We start from the raw sequence: 6953 nt of genomic DNA, 5'->3' as shown, positions 1-6953 counted from the left end.
GTAAATCGACATTATCACCGTAATTTGATGGTAACTCCGGCAAATCAATTCCGCCAATCAGCGAGCGCCTTACATGATTCTTTAGGCTCCTTTGACCAATCCCGTGACATGTAAACAAAGTCTGATCCAGCTGCGAGATATTCTTGTTTCAAGAAAGAAATGATAAGATTTCTATATAAATTAATTTCCTTGAAAGAATATTCTATTGCATGATCTTATGGGTCATATATAATGTAATGGTTTTCAAAAACATACTATTTTTCTTTTTTATAAATTGCAGTCAAAAGAAAAGAAGCAATGGCTCCACGCAATGGTGTTATTTGTATCAACGTTTTCCAAAAAGAAATGCCAATTAAACCCTTCAAATGAGTAAGATTATGAATAATTGTATGTAAATTAACGCAAACACAAAAATAATTTATATATTTATATGTTTACTGTTTTTCAACTATGTCATTAAAATAAAATGTTTGAATTTGTCAAATTATTCCATGTATTATTTTCAGTTATTGTAGGCCTATGACGAGGCTGCATGAACATTATTCTCGCTTATTTCCTGTGAATTTTATTTATTTTTGTCATGTTTATATGAAAATGAACAGTTGCCATCACTCTGGTCATAATAAGTGTACATGCAAATAAAGTGTCGCCTTAAATGTTGATTTTTTGCTGAGATAAAGCGAGATGAGAGAGTCGTTGCTGTAGTTGCCAGTGGACATACCAGTGCTCCAACCACTGGTAAATTTAGCATTGTATTCTATCATGGTAAGTTGTTCATGAATACCGATGCGGTCTTTTTACCATCTTAATTGTAGTTACCAGCGTATTTATCATGGTAAGTGCGTTAGTGAATCCGGCCCCAGGGCCGCCTTTCCAGAGTGCCCGTAATCTACGCTGTCGTCGTAGTTGGGGAGGCCTGTGCCCCTTCCCGTTTCAGATAGCGCTGGCGCTCTCCTTCCACGAGAAGGGGCGCTAATTTCTTGTTCGCTGTCACTGTCCGACGTGGATGACGAATCACTTTCTTAGTTCACGACGGGTGATAACCTTTTCCTCTTCACCCTCGTCCTGTCGTGAGCGTCGTGTTGCTTTCTCTTGCGGCACTGTGACGTCTTCATCCAGGTATTTGGAATATTTCCTGTCGTAACGCAGCAACTCTTTGTGGCTGATATTACCTCTCTTCATCATATTCCTGCAGATGTAGAAGTAGCCTTACCTTTTCCAATCATTTATCTCCTTTTCCTCTCTCGGCAGGCAGCTAGATTTATCAGGAACACTTGCCACGTAACCATCCCACTGGAAGTGCAGGGAGTCCAAATTTTTACCGAAATACCTGTTGGCCTCTAGGATAATAGCTTTCAAGTTCCCCGGCCTATAGAAGCGATCGAATTGATAATCGAGCTTTTTACCGTATACCTTAAACGTTTCCGTTGAGAACCTTTCGATCATCAGTCTACCCATGTCCTCTAAACTCTCGGACATTTCTCCCGACGATGACACATCACCTGGGGTGGATTTAGACTTCTTACAAAATTTCCCTGTCGATGGAGTGAGGTTTTTGATCGGCATGAATTTATTTGTATGGTGTTTGATCGCGGGAACTTGGGGGAGGGCGAAATGGCTCTTTGGGACCTCAGGTGCGGCCGCCTGTACCGGATTAAGAGAACCTGGAGTATTGAGCGCGACCCTATGGTAATACTTGACGGCATTACCCAGCTCTGACAACGTAATTCCCTGGACCTTGCCCTGCGTTTTGAGAATCATGAATTCTTGATGCATGTGCACCCTCCGTTCATCGGCGACGTAAATGTGCGCCATGTAGGAGAGTGGGCGCGGATCGGTCCCTGGGTGGTTTTCCAAGTGTGATACTTCACGTCGAATGCACCGCCGAGTAGTTTCGCCAGCGTCGGTGATTTCGGTCTCTGAAAGGGTTAAAGAACGGTTACGCGATTAGTGATAGGAGTTACAAAAATATTATTCTGTTAAGGACTGATTTTTTTATTAATTATATTATACACGTATTTATTAATCTAAAATCTAAATGTGTTTGATGATTCTTCAAAGTTAATCCATCCGTTTGCAGTGATTTTGTTATGCTTATTCTGTTATTTCTGTAACGTGTATACCTACCATTATCACATAAGTGCTTGAAGTGTTTGTAGAACATTTCGGTTCTCTCAAGATATGTTTTTTCTGATCTCGGACGGTATAGCTTCCAATAGACCTGTTAGTAAGTCAGTTTTTAATTCGAATATCCAGTACAGTCTATCATGGGACATCACTTCGCCTTTATTCATCAGATCTCTCACCAGGCTGACACTCTCATGTGACTGTAAAAAATAAAAGAATATTTATTTTATTAGGATATCAGAAACCGGGTTCAAAATATGATGGGGGCTAAGGGGTTATAATCATAGTCTCGAAATATGGAAATTTACAATATAGATGGTGGTAGGTGGTAGGTGGTAGGTCACAACAGCCCACACAGCCAACCACCACCAACCACAACAACAACAACAACAACACACCCCCAGCCAGCCAGAGCCTCTCAGCCTCTCCTCAGCCTCTAGAGGGGAGACACCCTCCTCCCCATTTCCGTCACTACCCACATTTCGACTACATATTTACTATGAAATGGGACCATAGGGGTAGGTGAATCAAGACCCTGGTCCACGAATTAATATATTATTATGGTTATGTGAAGAAATACTACGTCTAAAATAATTACACATACAAATAATGGATAAATATGAATACATACTATCAATTATAAAAAGAAAGAAATAATATTATATAAGTCATAAGCAATTATTATTTCATAACACTAGATCATAAATATAAACAGGTACAAACACAAATACAAATACACACACGCACACACACAAGCACACATACACACACACACACACACACACATACACACGTACAGGCACACACACGCTGTTAAGATATATCTTATTATAACCGTTATATATGTACGATATGAAAGAAATGAGATGATGCAGAAGGCACCCGTTAACATTCGAAAATAATACTCATCTCTCGAAGAAATTCTTGAGATATAGCAAATGAACTACCAATTCAGTGAGACGTTAAGAGAAGTTACATTTGGAGTATGAGGTAAAGAAGAAAAAAAAATATTATTCCTTAAGTAAATAGAAAAGAAAATTATGAAACACTGTAATGACATGATAATGACAGCATTCGAAGACAAGAAATTATAATGATACGATACTATATGATACGAAATTATAATGATACGATACGATATGATACGAAATCATAATGATACGATAAACAAGAAAGTATGACACTAAGTATGAAACTAAAAACTGAAAAAAAATACCGACATATAAGCACCCATTCAGTAATCTATAAAATATTCATAAAAAAAAAATCAAAGCCCACATCAAAGATACGTTATAATTAAAGACAACCCAATGAACAGGCAAGGTTCTACAGTGGATGCTTAACGTCATATTATATCCATACGCTAGGCCAAATAAATATAAAAACGGAAAAAAACGAATGTGAGAAACCACACGTGTAAGACATTCGTAGATTTTGAAAATGCATTCGATTCTGTACTGGTAGCTCCATTATCAGTTTCAATTCCTACATAAGACGAGTAGATGAAATATATTGCAGAATATTAGAGGGTATATGTAGAGATGGTACAGCGACCATCAAGAAATCCACGGCGACATCAATAAGATATCAAGAATAAAGAAAAAGAACTTTGGACAGGGCCACACCATCTCGCCGAAGTTATTTATAACTCGCTTTGAGTAATGATTCAAGAAATTAGATTTGAAAAGGAGAAAGGGATTAAAATATATGGAAAAAAACTACTTGCACAAAAACACACACACTCACACACACACACACACAAACACACACACACACATGCACACACACACACACACACGATATGAAAGAAATAAGATCATGCAGAAGCCAGAAGACGTTAAGAGAAGCTACATATGGAATATGATGTAAATAAGAATATAAATATAAAAGTTTTATTCTTCTTGTGGTATATATATATATATATAAAAAGTTATTGAAACACTGTAGCGACATGAAAATGACGCACATCAGCAAAGTTGTAAGAAGACCATAAACAAGAAAAAAGGAAAAAAAAAAAAAAATGCGCAGAAGCTCTAATTCCCGGCAACAGATTTACGGCAACAAAGAGAAAGCTCAGAATAGATAGATAAAAATATATAAGAAGTGAAGAAATCGAATGAAAAAGGTCACATACATTAAATATTAAATCATCAAAGCAAAATAAGACTTTCATTTCGACGTGTATCACTCAGGTGAACAACCACACACAGAGACAAGCACAACAATTGTAGTCGTTCCAGACATTTATAAGTTTAGAATGAGATGATAAAAGAGAATAAAAAAGATGTGCGCAAATGTATCATTAAATATAAATGAACCTCTTATCTCCGACATCGGACTTACTGCAACAAAGAGGAGGCTCGCAATAGCTAAAAAAAAATAACTAAATAAAAAAATAAAAAATATATAAACATATATATAAGAAGTGAAGAAATTCAATGGAAAGGTCACCTACTGTAAATATTAAATTATCAAGTTGATATAAGACTTTCACTTCACTCAAGCGAACAACTACATACAGGGACAAACACAACAATTGTAGACGTTCCAGATATTACAGTAGATTTAAATAAATAGGGTATCAAAAGATATGAAAAGATTAATAAAACCTGAAAAAGATGGCATTAGTTTAGATCTTATTCTGGATGAAGGAGAGATTGCGGCAGTAAATCTGGAGATTGTTTTTTTTTTTTTTTATGTCTAAGCGTCTGTAAATAATAATTCTCAATATACGATAAATATGACAATAAAAAAATAAAAGTATTACCGACATACAAGTACACATTCAGTAATCTATAAAATATCCATAAAAAAAAAATCCTCAAAGCCCGCATCACAGATACGCTAGAATTAAACAAGGAGTAAAAGAAATATATAGCAGAATATTAGAGCTTAGATTAAATTATCAAAGTGATTTAAAACTTCCAAATCAGAATATATCACTCAACCCCCCCCCCCCACACACACACACAGGCACACATACACACACACATATCCATACGATGTGAAGACATATCTTATTGTAACCGTAATATATGTACAATATGAAAGAAATAAGATCATGCGGAAGCCAGAAGATATTAAAAGAAGTTACATTTGGAATATGAGGTTGTAATGAGACCATAAACAAAAACAAAAGAAAAATTGCGCATATATATATATCACTAAATACAAATGAAGCTCTTATTCCCAGCAACAGACTTAGGGTAACAAAAGTGAAGAAGTGAATGGAAAAGGTCACATACAGTAAAGATTCAAATTTCAAAGTAATACAAGACTTTCATTTCGATATATATATTACTCAAGTGAACAACCACATACAGAGACAAACACAACAATTGTAGCCGTTCCAGACATTAAGGTAAATGAAGTAAATAGGACACTAAAAGACTTAGGGAGAGAAGATGGCGGAGATATTACGGCAGTAAATCTAGCCAGTGAAGTGAAGAAATCCAATGGAAATGTCACATACGGTAAAGATTAAATTGTCAAAGCGATAAAAGACTCTCATTTCGACATATATCACTCAAGTGAACAGCCACATATAGAGAAAAACTCAACAATCGTAGACTTACCAGATATAACGGTATATTAAGTAAAAAGGGCTACCAAGAGATATAAACAGAAGAATAAAACCTGGAGACGATGGCATTAGTTTAGACGTGTCTAAGCGTCGGTAAACAGCAATAATAAATCTTAATATACGATAAGTATGACACTAAAAAATAAAAGAATTACCGACCTATAAACAATGCTCAATGACATATTATATCCATACATTAGGCCACGCGGCAATATTAAATCTTAATATACGATAAGAGTGACACTAAAAGCTAAAAGAATTACCGACCTATAATCACCATTCGGTAATCTATAAAATATTCATAAAACGAATATTAAAGCTCGCTTTATAGATACGTTAGAATTAAAAACAAGACAATGAATAGGCAGTGAATGATCAATGACATCCACGTATTAGTTCAAATGAATATAAAGATAAAGCAAATCAATATGAGAAAACCCATGGAATAATTAGAGATTATGATATAACAAGGATGCTTATAATTTTATATCTACTTTGTATATCTTATAATAATACCTCATGTTTAACTTAGTCACCCCACAAATAAACGTTTTCTCTTATATGCGCCACCATACGGCAATATCTACAAAGTGTAATGTGAACAACCTCTTCCCTCCATGGACTTCTTCCGGAATACATGCTTGTGAAGAAACCAAATGGAAAGGTCACATAAGGTAAAGATGAAATTTCCAAAGTGATATATGACTTAAAATTAATCATTATGACCCTCAGTCACACGCACACGCACACGCACACGCACACACACACACTTTTTATACTTATACACACGCAAGTTAAGTAAAAATTCACAAATATAGGGAAAAAAATATGTTATTTCTAACCTTTGGATATAAGTGAGTGTCTCCTGAATACTCACTCTGAGGTTCGTCAGGCAGCAACATCTTGCTTTTTAGATGTTGAAGTTGAAGACTGAAGAAACAGCGAACTGGTTTGATTGCCAAGACCTCTTTAAACTCACGTCTTCACAGTTGATGATCTCTGCAGCGAATGTGAGCACTCGATCTCTCGATATGGGCCTAATATGCGACGCCAATATGGTACTGCCACGTGACTTAATGATCTCATGGTGGCAAAGACAAAAACGAACATATTGCTGAACATAGGACATCACACAATACAACAGTTCAGCATATCTGTTAATTCGAAACAGCGGTGGCGTGAGCCCTGTTACTATGCACACACAGCAATCAACATGCGAAGTTACACTTAACACCCGAAAGGA

The 6953-nt window shown here is 36.0% G+C and overlaps 1 long non-coding RNA gene across 2 annotated transcripts; it reads right to left on the bottom strand.

Moving 5' to 3' along the window:
* Positions 1-2133: 2133 nt before the first annotated feature.
* On the bottom strand, positions 2134-6953 carry LOC147467687 (uncharacterized). Of its 2 annotated transcripts, none has more exons than XR_015190474.1 (2): positions 6553-6953; positions 2134-2327 (listed from the first exon to the last, which is right to left on the bottom strand). It is a non-coding gene; the product is annotated as an uncharacterized LOC147467687 (long non-coding RNA). Both variants share the same exon structure in this region.

This window comes from Penaeus japonicus, unplaced genomic scaffold, assembly GCF_977035675.1.
Source record: "Penaeus japonicus unplaced genomic scaffold, GWHDUDI00000001_assembly GWHDUDI00000034, whole genome shotgun sequence".
Taxonomy (NCBI): Eukaryota; Metazoa; Arthropoda; class Malacostraca; order Decapoda; family Penaeidae; genus Penaeus; species Penaeus japonicus.
Note: the sequence above shows the minus strand (reverse complement) of the source record. Positions and strands in the feature narration are given on the sequence as shown.